This window comes from Hemiscyllium ocellatum, chromosome 29 (genome assembly GCF_020745735.1).
Source record: "Hemiscyllium ocellatum isolate sHemOce1 chromosome 29, sHemOce1.pat.X.cur, whole genome shotgun sequence".
NCBI lineage: Eukaryota > Metazoa > Chordata > Chondrichthyes > Orectolobiformes > Hemiscylliidae > Hemiscyllium > Hemiscyllium ocellatum.
In genome coordinates this window covers 53,700,514-53,714,719 of record NC_083429.1, presented here as the reverse complement: position 1 = coordinate 53,714,719, position 14,206 = coordinate 53,700,514, and the positions used below count along the sequence as shown (strand labels likewise).

Sequence of the window (14,206 nt, the reverse complement as noted above, 5' to 3'; positions counted from 1 at the left end):
GTATTTAATGGTGCTGTTGGTAACCAGGAGCCCAGTTGATATATCTCAATTGACCAGAAACTGGCCTTGACTCAAACATAAACACAGTGACTACAAGAGCAGGTCAGAGGCTGGGAATCCTGTGGTGAGTAACTCACCTTCTGACTCCCCAAAGCCTGTTACCATCTAAAAAGGCACAAGTCAGGAGTGTGGTGGAATACTCCCACTTGCCTGGATGGGGACAGCTCCAACAACAGTCAAGACGCTTGACACCTTCCAGGACAAAGCAGCCCCCTTGATCGACACCACATCCATAAACATCCACTCCCCCCCACCACCAACACTTAGTAGCAGTGTTGTGTACAGTATAAATGATGGACCGCAGAAATTGTCCTCAGACAGCACCTTCCGAACCCATAACTACAGGCAGTTCTTTTAAAATCTCGTGTTCTTATGCAACCCGTGTTATAGAAAATCAGGCTTAAAGTGTTGGTGATGTAATCGCGTTACAGCCAACACACATTTTAAAAGTTTGTGCTTTTGAAACTATGTCCCCAGTTCGTCAATCGCGTTACAGCGAATTTGCATTAATGGAATACACGTTACAGGAGAATGACCTATGCTTCCATCCAGAAGAACAAAGGCAACAGATCCATGGGAACACCACCACCTTCAAGTTCCTCTCCAAGACACTCCCCATCCTGAGTTCCTCCACAGTCACTGGGTCAAAATCCTGCAATTCCCTCCTTAAGGGCATTGTGGAGCAATGGACTGCCTGTGGACTGCAGGACTTTCAAGGTTGCAACTTACCGACACCTTCCCAAGGGACAACTAGGGATGGGCAATAACTGCCAGCACAGTTAGCAATGCCCACGTCCCACAGGTGACTAAAAACATTCCTAAAGGTTGTGGCCAAAGCACAACTGAGATTTCTTCTCCAATTCACTACTGAGGGAGTGCAACACCGACTGTCCATTTTACGAAACTTCAAAGCATTCTGTTGGACTCTAATGATGACATTGTTATGTTTCACACGCCTGCCACGGAATTGCACAATGTCCGGAGAGAACAGGAGAGTGGGAAAATGTGCAGGAGAAAATGTTAAAGAGGAAGATCAAGAAGAGATAAAAAACAGGGGTCAGAGAGCAAGAGAAAGAGCAAGTAACAGAGAATTTAAGATAAAGCAAAACAACACACAGTTGAAAATACTGTTAGAAAGAAAAAACCCTACACAGGACTTGGCAGAGGGTTGAGAACTAAAGGACACTGATTTAAAGGTCTGGTAAAAGGCGTTATGAGAAGAGTCATTCTTTTTTAAACAAAAGAGTGGTTAGGATCTAGAATGCATTGAGTATGGTGGAGGCGGATTGTACCAGGGCTTTCAAAATGGATTTGGATAATTAAACAGGAGAAAAATGCTGCAGGGATGGGGGGGGTGTGTGGGACTAGCTGACAGCTCTGACATAGAGCTGGCACAGATACAATGGGGTGAATGGTATCATGTTCTTTAACCATGAGAATAATAATTTCATAAAGCAGTTGAGATTGCAGAGAGAAAAATTGTACTCAGGAGGCACTAATAGATATAAATCTTGTCTTTGTAACCACTTCCAATTCTAAAACACATCTTCAGCTCTTTTGTGATATACTTAAAATAGTAATTCCCAATTGACCTGTCAACAAAGTTCTGTCTTCATTCATATTTCAGATTCACCTGATTAGGAAGGAGAGATCAGAAAAAAACCACGTGAACTGAACATCTGTGAGTAGAACAGTGGATTATTTCTGACATTTGTTCAATTAATGGATCACATCACCTAAAATGGCCATCAATTTGGGATTAGCAATCCAAATTCCCTCAAATGTTGAGAGAGCTGTGATACTTTTTAATCACTATGTTCATAAAAGGCAAATGTAACATTGCAATACTCAGTAACTTACTAAGGAGGATGGACTTTTGTTGTTCCAAGTGATTTCCCCCAACAATATGCTGTGCACGTGTGGCATATGTGTGTGTTAAAGAGAGAAAATGAGTGTGTGAGATAGAGTGTGAGAGGGACTGTGTGTGAGAGAGAATGAGTGCAAGTAGTTTGGGAAGGAGGGACACAGTATGAGCAAGACAAAAGAACAAAACAGAGAGATGGGGAGAGAGAGATACATATGATGAGGGCAGAGCAGTAGGTGTGATCTATATGGACTTCAGTAAGGCGTTTGACAAGGTTCTCCATGGGAGACTGGTTAGTAAGGTTAGATCTCATGAATAAAGGGAGAACTAGCCACTTGGATACAGAAATGGAGGGTTGCTTTTCAGACTGGAGGCCTGTGACCAGTGGAGTGCCACAAGGATTGGTGCTGGGTCCTCTACTTTTCGTTATTTACATAAATGATTTGGATGCGAGAATAAGAGATACAATTAGTAAGTTTGCAGATGACACCAAAATTGGAGGTGTAGTGGACAGCGAAGAGGGTTACCTCAGATTACAACAGGATCTTGACCAGATGGGCCAATGGGCTGAGAAGAGGCAGATGGAGTTTAATTCAGATAAATGTGAGGTGCTGCACTTTGGGAAAGCAAATCTTAGCAGGATTTATACACTTAATGGTAAGGTCCTAGGGAGTGTTGCTGAACAAAGAGACCTTGGAGTGCAAGTTCATAGCTCCTTGAAAGTGGAGTCGCAGGTAGATAGGATAGTGAAGAAGGCATTTGGTATGCTTTCCTTTACTGGTCAGAGTATTGAGTACAGGAGTTGGGAGGTCATGTTGCAGCTGTACAGGACATTGGTTAGGCCACTGTTGGAATATTGTGTGCAATTGTGGTCTCATTCCTATTGGAAATATGTTGTGAAACTTGAAAGGGTTCAGAAAAAGATTTACAAGGATGTTGCCAGGGTTGGAGGATTTGAGCTACAGGGAGAGGCTGAACAGGCTGGGGCTGTTTTCCCTGGAGCGTCGGAGGCTGAGGGGTCACCTTATAAAGGTTTATAGAATCATGAGGGGCATGAATAGGGTAAATAGGCAAAGTCTTTTTCCCTGGGGTGGGCGAGTCCAGAACTAGAGGAAATAGGTCTCTTTTATATCTTTCCCCTCTCACCCTAAACCTAAGTGGCAACGTTTTCACGCAGAGGGTGGTACGTGTATGGAATGAACTGCCAAAGGAAGTGGTGGAGGCTGGTACAATTACAATGTTTAAAAGGCATCTGGATGGGTATATGAATAGGAAGGGTTTCGAGGGATATGGGTTGGGTGCTGGAATGTGGGACTAGATTGCGTTGGGATATCTGGTTGGCATGGACAAGTTGGACCAAAGGGTCTGTGTCCATGCTGTACATCTCTATGACTCTATGATATACAAAATACAAGAAAGGACAGGACAGCAGTGGGGCTCAAGAGACGGAAAGGCAAGGGAACAGTCAGACAGAAAGATTAAAACAAAACTATAGTCAATGGATGTACCTACTAGAGAAGGTGCAAAACTTGACTTACTCTTGGGAAACAAGGCAGGGTAGCTGACTCAGGTGAGAATGGGGGAGCACTTTGGGGCCAGTGACCATAATAGTATTAGTTTTAAAATAGTGATGGAACAGGACAGACCAGATTTAAAAGCTAAAGTTCTAAACTGGAGGAAGGCCAATTGTGATGGGATTAGGCAAGAACTTTCAAAAGCTGATTGAGCGCAGATGTTCGCAGGTAAAAATGGGAAGCTGTAAAATGGGAAGCCTTCAGGAATGAGATAAAGAGTGTTCAGACAGTCCAGAGACAGTACATTCCTGTCAGGATGAAAGGAAGGCTGGTAGGTGTAGGGAATGCTGGATGACTAAAGAAATTGAGGGTTTGGTTAAGAAAAAGAAAGAAGTATATGTCATATAGAACACAGAAGATAGAAAAGTAAAGTACAGCATAGAACAGGCCCTCTGGCACATAATGTTGTGCCAAAGTTTAATCCTAATGTAAAATATAACAATTTAGCCTACACACCCATTAACTCACAGCTATCCATGTCCAGCAGTCACTTAAACGTCCCCAATGACTCTGTTTCCACCACCACAGCTGGCAACGCATTCCATGCATTCACAACTCTCTGCGTAAAAAACCTACCTCTGACGTCTCCTTTATACCTTCCTCCTAATATCTTAAAACTATGACTCCTCGTACCAATCAATCCTGTCCTGGGGAAACGTCTCTGGCTACCGACTTTATCCATGCCTCTCATTACCTTGTACACCTCGATCAGGTCACCTCGTTTCCTCCTTCTCTCCAGAGAGAAAAGTCTGAGCTTAGTCAACCTCTCTTCGTAAGACGAGCCCTCCAGTCCAGGCAGCATCCTGGTAAACCTTCTGTGCATCTTCTCCAAAGCCTCTGGATCTTTCCTATAGTAGGGTGACCAGAACTGGACACAATATTCCAGGTGTGGTTTCACCAGGGACTTGTAGAGCTGCAGCAAAACCTCGCAGCTCTTAAACTCAATCCCCCTGTTAATGAAAGCCAAATCACCATATGCTTTCTTAACAACCCTACCCACTTGGGTGGCAACTTTGAGAGATCTATGTATTTGCACACCCAGATCCCTCTGATCCTCCACACTGCCAAGAATCCTGTCTTTAATCCTATATTCAGCATTCGAGCTCGACCTTCCAAAATGCAACCCTTCACATTTATCCAGGTTGAACTCCATCTGCCATTTCTCAGCCCAGCTCTGCATCCTGTCTATGCCGTGCTGCAGCCTGCAGTAACCCTCGATACTATCAATGGCACCTCCAACCTTAGTGTCATCTGTAAATTTACTAACCCACACCTCAACCTCCTCATCCAAGTCATTTATAAAAACTACAAAGAGCAGAGGCCCAAGAACAGAGCCCTGCGGGACCCACTCAACACTGACCTCCAGGCAGAATACTTTCCATCTACAACCACTCTCTGCCTTCTGTAAGCCAACCAATTCTGAATCCAGATAGCCAAATCTCCCTGTATCCCATACTTCCTGACTTTATGAATGAGTCTTCCATGGGGAACCTTATTTAATACCTTGCTGAAGTCCATACACACCACATCCACTGTCTTGACCTGTCTTGACACCTCCTCAAAGAACTCAATAAGATTTGTGAGGCATGACCTGCCCCTCACAAAGCCATGCTGACTGCCTTTAATCACGCTACGCTTTGCCAAATAGTCATAAATCCCATCCCTCAGAATTCTTTCCAAAACTTTGCTGACCACAGATGTGAGACTGACTGGTCTGTAATTGCCAGGGATTTCCTTATTGCCCTTCTTGAAAAGTGGAACAACATTCGCCTTCTTCCAGTCCTCTGGTACGATTCCCGTGGAGAGTGAGGAGGCAAATATCCTCGCCAGCGGCTTAGCAACCTCCTTTCTCACTTCCCGGAGCAGCCTGGGATAAATCTGGTCTGGCCCTGGGGACTTATCAATCTTAATGTTTTTCAAAATTTCCAGCACATCAACTTCATCAATCTTGATCTGGTCAAGCCTGTACCCCAGCTCCTCAAAGTTTTCATTCACAACAACTTCCCTTTCCTTAGTGAAAACCGAAGCAAAAAACTCATTTAGGGCTTCCCCTGTCTGCTCAGACTCTACGCACAAGTTCCTTCCACTATCTCTGATTGGTCCTATCTTCTCCTTGATCATTCTCTTATTCCTCACGTATGAGTAAAATGCCTTTGGGTTCTCCCTAATCCTTCTTGCCAAGCCTTTTTTGTGCTCCCCCCGGCTCCTCTCTGGCAAGCCTGTAATCCTCTAAAGCTGTGCTAGATCCTTGCTTCCTCCACCTTACGTAAGTTGCCTTCTTCCTTTTGAAGAGAAGTTCCTCTGTCCTCATCATCCAAGGTTCCTTAATCTTACCCCTTCTTACCTGTCTCAGAGGAACAAATTTGTGCATCACTCACAACTGCTCCTTAAACAGTCTTTACATGCCTGCTGTGTCCTTTCTGTGGAACAATTGCTCCCAGTTTGTACTTCCCAAATCCTGTCTGATAGCATCTTAATTTCCTTTTACCCGATTAAATATCTTCCCTCGGTAACTGCTCCTTTTCCTCTCCAAGGCTATGGTAAATGTGCGGCAGCTCTGATCATTGCCAGGTACAGACAGGATAGATCGAGTGAATCCTTAGAAGAGAAGAAAGGCAGTAGGAGTATACTTAAGAGGGAACTCAGGAGGGCAAAAAGGAGACATGAGATAGTTTTGGCAAATAGAATTAAGGAGAATCCAAAGGGTTTTTACAAATACATTAAGGACAAAAGGGTAACTGGGGAGAGAATAGGGCCCCTCAAAGATCAGCAAGGCGGCCTTTGTTAGGAGCCGCAAGAAATGGGGGAGGTACTAAACGAATATTTTGCATCAGTATTTACTGAGGAAAAGGACATGGATGATATAGAATGTAGGGAAATATATGGTGACATCTTGAAAAATGGCCATATTGCAGATGAGGAAGTGCTGGATGTCTTGAAATGGGTAAAGGTAGATAAATCCCCATGACCTGACCAGCTGTATCCTAGAACTCTGTGGGAAGTGATTGCTGGGCCTCTTGCTGAGATATTTGTATCGTCGATAGTCACAGGTGAGGTGCTGGAAGACTGAAGATTGGCTAACGTGGTGCCACTGTTTAAGAAGGGTGGTAAGGACAAGCCAGGGAACTATAGACCAGTGAGCCTGACCTCGGCAGTGGGCAAGTTGGAGGAACTCCTGACAGACAGGGTGTACATGTCTTTGGAAAGGAAAGGACTGATTAGTCAACATGGCTTTTTGCATGGGAAATCAGGTCTCACAAACTTGATTGAGTTTTTTGAAGAAGTAACAAAGAGGATTGATGAGGGCAGAGCGGTAGACATGATCTATATGGACTTCAGTAAGGCGTTCGATAAGGTTCCCCATGGGAGACTGGTTAGCAAAGTTAGATCTCACGGAATACAGGGAGAACTAGCCTTTTGGATACAGAACTGGCTCAAAGGTAGAAGACAGAGGCTGGTGGTGGAGGGTTGTTTTTCAGACTGGAGGCCTGTGACCAGTGGAGTGCCACAAGGATCGGTGCTGGGTCCACTACTTTTCATCATTTATATAAATGATTTGGATGTGATCATAAGAGGTATAATTAGTACGTTTGTAGATGACACCAAATTTGGAGGTACAGTGGACAGCGAAGGAGATGATCTCAGATTACAACAGAATCTTGACCAGATGGGCCAATGGGCTGAGAAGTGGCAGATGGAGTTTAATTCAGATAAATGTGAGGTGCTGCATTTTGGGAAAGCAAATCTGAGCAGGACTTATACACTTCATGGTAAGGTCCTGGGGAGTGTTACTGAACAAAGAGACCTTGGAGTACAGGTTCATAGCTCCTTGAAAGTGGAGTCGCAGGTAGACAGGATAGTAAAGGTGTTTGGTATACTTTTCTTTATTGGTCAGAGTACTGAGTACAGGAGTTGGGAGGTCATGTTGCGGCTGTACAGGACATTGGTTAGGTCACTGTTGGAATATTGTGTTAAAAATCACACAACACCAGGTTATAGTCCAACAGTGGAAGCACTGGGTGCTACAGCCACCTGATGAAGTAGCAGCGCTCCGAAAGCTAGTAGTTCCAAATAAACTTATTGGACTATAAACCGGTGTTGTGTGATTTATAACTTGTACACCCCAGTCCAACACTGGCATCTCCAAATCAGGAATTTTGTGTGCAATTCTGATGTCCTTCCTATTGGAAATATGTTGTGAAACTTGAAAGGGTTCAGAAAAGATTTACAAGGATGTTGCCAGGGTTGGAGGATTTGAGCTTGAGGGAGAGGTTGAATCGGCTGGGGCTGTTTTCCCTGGAGTGTCAGAGACTGAGGGGTGGCCTTATAGAGGTTTATAAAATCATGGGGGCACGGATAGGGTAAATAGACAAAATCTTTTTCCTGGGGTCAGGGAGTCCAGAACTAGAGGGCATAGGTTAAGGGTGAGAGGGGAAAGATACGAAAGAGACCTAAGGGGCAACTTTTTCACGCAGAGGGTGGTACGTGTATGGAATGAGCTGTCAAAGGAAGTGGTGGAGGCTGGTACAATTACAATATTTAAGAGGCATCTGGATGAGTATAAGAATAGGAAGGGTTTAGAGGGATATGGGCCAGATGCTGACAGGTGGGACTAGATTGGGTTGGGATATCTGATCGGCATGGACGAGTTAGACCGAAGGGTCTGTCTCCGTGCTGTACATCTCTATGACGCTAATGGGAATCAGAGGAAAATTGTTTGGAGTCATTCCTGGCACAGAGGAAGGTGTCATGGCTATTGGAGGGCATTCATCTCAATGATAGGACATCACTGCAGGAGTTCCTAATCAACCTGTTCAGACTCTATTACTACATATGTTTGGAGCTGTTGAGGCTGGATTCCAGGTCTCCTGGCCCAGAGAAAGGGACACTATCACTGCAGTGTCCTCAGCATAATCATCTTTAACTGCTTCATCCATGACCATCCCACCAATAAGGTCAAAAGTGGACTGAACAATGTTCAGCCCCATTCGTGACTCCTCACATACTGACGCAGTCCATGTCCAAATGAAGTAAAACCTGGACAATATCTTGGTTTGGGGAGAAAGTGAGGTCTGCAGATGCTGGAGATCAGAGCTGAAAATGTGTTGCTGGAAAAGCGCAACAGGTCAGGCAGCATCCAAGGAGCAGGAGATTCGACGTTTTGGGCATAAGCCCTTCTTCAGGATTCCTGAGGAAGGGCTTATGCCCGAAACATCGAATCTCCTGTTCCTTGGATGCTGCCTGACCTACTGCGCTTTTCCAGCAATATCTTGGTTTGGCTGGTTACGTTGTAGGGTACGTTCACTGTCACACAAATGCCAGGCAAATTCCATTTCCAAAAAGAGGGAATCTATATGGTTCCATGGCATTAGATGGTACTACCATTATTGAACCCCCCATTGTCAACATCCTGGGGGTTAAGATTGAAAAGAAGCTCAACTGGACTTGCTGTATAAATGTTGTGGCTACAAGGCCAGGCCAGAGTTTGGGAATCCTGCAGCAAGAGCTCACCTCCTGACTCCCCAGTGTCCACCGTCTACAAGGCATTAGTCAAGGATGTGATGGAATTCCTCCCACTTGCCTGGATGGGTGCAGCTCACAACACTCAAGAAAGTTGACACCATCTGGGACAAAGCAGCCCGCTTGATTGGCACCACATCCACTCCCTCCACCGCTGATTGTCAGAGACAGCAGTGTGTATTATATACAAGATGCACTGCAGAAATTCACCAAAGATCCTTAGTCAGCACATTTCAAACCCATGACCACTTCCAACCAGAAGGACAAGGGCAGCAGATACATAGGAATACCACTACCAGGAGGTTCCCCTCCAAACCACTCACCATCTTGACTTGGAAATACATTGCCATTCCTTCAGTGTCGCTGGGTCAAAATCTAGGCATTGTGGGTCTACCTACAGCATATGGACTACAGCAGTTCAAGAAGGCAGCTCACCCCCACCTACTCAAGGGGCAACTAGGGACAGGCAATAAATGCTGGCTGAGTCAGCAGTACCCATGCTCCATGAGTGAATTAACAAAGTAGAGTGGAGTGACAGAGCGAGAGACTTGAAGTGGGTTGACTGGCTGAGGGGTAATGTTGGGCAGATAGACTGAGCTGAAAAGGTGACCATCAGTGGTTCCCAGTTTCTGAATCTGGGATCTGCAGCAGCAGATCCACATTCAGGCAAAAAAAGATTTTAAAATAATATCTCACTGGTTGAGACCTGGAAAGGTCCCATTCGGAGTAACCAGTCAGGAATTCAGGGCCCACATATTATTGAAACAATCTAATCCGACAGACTGGGCTTGGGCGTTAAATCCTGTATCTGCATTTTACCACATGCCAAACTCCCACCAAGGGCACGCTGGTTTTTGATGATTCAGTTGAAGTGAGGCTAAATGTCTAGGTGGAGGTGTCTCAATAAGCTGCATTGTCAACTGAAGATAAACTATGCTGCCACAACATTAAGACAGCAGCTTCTCAAAGGAAATAAATAATGGCCTCGAGTGTGATACTCACATTCCTGACATGAATAAGAAAGGGCAGCAATTCTCCAGTGTAGATTTCAGAAAGAAATGGGGGAGACAGACTTATGACTAGATTCTATTAACAGGATCACAATTGCCATGTTGGAGCAGTAAGCATGTCTTAGCATTTCTCTGTTTAAATTCTTTGAAATAATCTCCAAGGACTGATCTGCATGCACAGCACAAATGAGGAGCTGAGAAGCCAAGAGGCCCAAACCCAGCCCGCCCCATCTCATTGTCATGCAAAACAAATGATTTATGGCCACCAGTTTCCTAATGAAAGACTAAATGTGTTTCCATCCTCTGACTGTGAACAAATGTCAGGACGCACTCTTCCGTGGATTATCTGTGTTTTGTTTTGAGCTACACTGTGGAGATGATTTGCTGCCGCGCTCCAACCAAGTGCCTGACGGTCCTTATTTTGGTTGATGTCAGATGCTGTTTTATAGTACAAGGCCTCAATCAGGGACCGATACAGACAGCTGCTTTCTCTCGTTTGGCAGCTACAGTTATACAGATGACTTTTAAACACAATAGAATTTACAGCACAGAGACAGACCATCTGTCCACAAAACATCCAGCGAGCTGTATGGATAGATTTCGATTGGACACGATTTGCAAAGCCAATTCAGGTGGTGATCTGAAGCAACCCTCCTCCCCCTCCATGTCAAACAAGTTTAAGTATCAGTCAGACCTTGGTGGGTAGCAGTCTTTGGATTAGTGGTGCTGGAAGAGCACAGCAGTTCAGGCAGCATCTCAGGCAGGAATCCTGATGAAGGGCTTTTGCCCGAAACGTCGATTTCGCTGCTCCTTGGATGCTGCCTGAACTGCTGTGCTCTTCCAGCACCACTAATCCAGAATCTGGTTTCCAGCATCTGCAGTCGTTGTTTTTACCGGGTAGCAGTCTTGCCTGGGTTAAGTCCCACTTTAGGGTCTGGACAGAACAGTTAATGTGAACATTCCAATGCAATACTGAGGGAGTGTTACACTGTCAGAGATACTATCTTTCACATGAGACTCAAACTAAAGCCCAACTGCCCCAGTGGGTGAATATACAAAACAGCACGGCCATCTTGAGGAAGAGCAGAGTAATGGTTGAAGATTTGTAGCTCGGGTGTCCGTTGTTGTGGTTCTGTTCGCCGCGCTGGAAGTTTTTGCTGCAAACGTTTCGTTCCCTGGCTAGGGAACATCATCAGTGCTATTGGAGCCTCCTGTGAAGTGTTGCTTTGATGGTTCTTCCGGTATATTATATCCACTATAAATACCGGAAGAAACATCAAAGCAGCGCTTCACAGGAGGCTCCAATAGCACTGATGATGTTCCCTAGCCAGGGAATGAAACGTTTGCAGCAAAAACTTCCAGCTCTGCGAACAGAACCACAACAGAGCAGAGTAATCCTTGCTGGTGTCGTTCATCTCTCAAACAGCATTGAAGAAATAGGATTAGCTGAAGATTATTACAATGGTTTGTGGGATCTTACTGAGCTCTGACTGACTCCTGCATTTCCTATATTCCAACAGAAATTAGACTGCAAACCTACTTCATTGGCTCTAAGGTGGTGGCTGTGAAATGTATGATTCAAAAGACAAGGTTTTCTTTTATTCGTAATGCTACAAATTGAAGGTGGTCTTCACCGAATTACTGCCTCAAATGCATTTTTATCATTCCGTAGGAGATGTACACGCACAACATGCTTTAGCAAGACAATACTGAGCTGCACAATCTCATCACTCAGCCTCCTCTTGGGGCTGTGCATTTCCAAAGGCCAATGAGACCAGCCAGTGCGTGCGCGCGCGCGCGCACACACACACACACACTCTCTCTCTGTCTCTCTCTCTCTCTCTCTCTCTCTCTCTCCTCTGGACTCTCTCACTGCTCAGCTTAAAGTATCACTCAGACACAGGGACCTTTCCCAGCTCCATCATTCACTGACAAAATATTGATTCAAGTGGCCTATTTTTTGTGCTTTCCCTATTGAGTTCAGTGAGAGAGAAGCAAACAAACAAACAGTCATTTGCTGACCTGGATAAGGTGAGGACTGGAGGACTTTATGAATCTGAATGCATGACACGGTGTAGTTTACATACAATGCACATGATGCTGCTCTGTCTAAATTGGTCAATGCAGGTTAATCCTGAACAGAACTTGTTTTTTGGGTTGGCTTAGGATCCTCTGTCATTACCAGTTAACAATTTTGACTGGAAACATTAAAAGTTACCCACCTTTTACCATCAATTTATAAATTGCACCAGAGCCAGTGCAAATTGATCAAGAAATGTGCATAGCTATAGTTGAAACTGCCAAGGTAATAATAATGCACTCTAAAGAGAGGGAATAGAAACCTAACATTACAATTTACATTTCCATGTTCACTACAGCTGTTATTAGTGTCATGTAAACAATGCAACTAATCTAATCTCAACAAGCGCAATATTTAAAAAGCACAAATAAATCATCTTCGTTTTGGAAAGACAGAGCGAGTGAGGAGGAGACGGGAGGGGCAGAGAGAAGAGGTGGAGAAATGAAGGAACTGGGGGAGGGCTGAGGGGATGAGAGAGACATCAGCACAGGTTGGGGGGAAGGTGGGAGTGAGGAGATATTAAGACAGAGAAGGGAACTAGAGGGAAAGTCAGTGAAGAAAATGGTGAGAGCAGTCAATTCACACACGGAGAGAGCAACACAGAGGCACTGACATAGTGGACTAGTCATCTAGAAACCCTATGATTGAGAAAAGTCAAACACACATTTAAATGTTTAAGAGGTATTTAGCCAGACATATGAACAGGCAGGAATAGCAGGATACGGACTGTGTGCAGGCAGACAGTATGAGTTTAGAATGGCATCATGGTCAGCACAAACATAGAAGGCTGGAGAGCCTGTTCCTTTGCAGTACTATTCTTTATTCTATCAGAAGGGAGGTGGAACATGCAAAGACACAGTGAGAATAAGAAAGGGAGAGACATTAAAATGTATAGCAATTAAACACAGAGCAACACACACGTGCGCACACACACACACACACACACACACACACACAGTGAAAGAGACATACAAACAAGGAAGCAGAGCTGCCAGATGGAGAGAGACATAAACCATCAGCCGTAATCTGAACTGACATCCAAGCACAGCACAATCAATCACAATATAAAAAGAGGCAACATTAATGATGTCATCTCATTTTGCAGTATTTGTCACCAGAAAAGTAATGTTGATGGAAGAGAGGCTTAGATTGTACATTGACCAAGAAATCGGAAATGAGGATACATAGGTTAATGAAAGCACGGGTTTCAGGTATTTTGGAGAAGCAATGGCGTAGAGATTAATCTTCTCAGCCGTATTCATCCACGGGACTAGATTCCCAGCCATATCCATCCACGGGACTAGATTTGGCATCCATTCTAAGAATCAACTCTAACGGTGTTGAGTGAAGCACAACATGACTGGAGCTGCCCTGTTACACAGTGTGGATATTCTAGCACAGATCACTGCATGTCTTGAATGTTGTGCTGGTGGAGAATCTACTGCTAAAGGAGGAAATCCCCCTCTAAAAGAACATTGTCCAACATCCACACTTTCAATGGTCATCCAAGCCCGGAGGTGGCAGCTCCAGAACAAGGTTACAACTGTGTGGGAAAGTGAGACGCTGAGACAATCATCTCATAGCAGGATTACACGGCTGTTCAATTGGTTAAAACTGTTGTATACCAGGAGTTCGGATACAACATTTCCAGCCTGTATTTACAGTGATTCGAAGCAGCAGACCTCATTGGCTACAAGGTTGTTAACCTGGTCCAGTCAGGAAACAGGGGACTGTTGAGGGGCAGTTCAGGGACTGGCTACAGCTGCTGTACTGTGCACAAATAAATAACTAGCAACTTGGTGAAGAGTTACCGGCCTTTGTGCAGTTAGTTCAATGTTATAAAAGAATGACCTGCACTCATAAAGCACTTACCCATAATAATTTACAGCAAATAGTGTAGCTACTTGTAGAAGATAATAAGCAGCCCGCACCCAGGAAGACCCAGTAAACAGTAAAGAAATAAAGAGTAAATCATCTGTTTTGTAATGTCGATTGAGGGGTCAATACATTTTCCCTGCTCCTCTTTGAAATAGTGCAATAGAACCTTTGGCCTTTGAAGGCCATAAATTGTCCAAATTCACAAGAAAGGTCTCAGCTT

General features: G+C 44.5%; 1 protein-coding gene across 1 annotated transcript in view; it reads right to left on the bottom strand.

Moving 5' to 3' along the window:
- nectin1b (nectin cell adhesion molecule 1b) overlaps positions 1-14,206 on the bottom strand; it is a 229,375-nt gene that overhangs the window by 82,774 nt on the left and 132,395 nt on the right. The gene's annotated exons all lie outside the window — the stretch shown is intronic.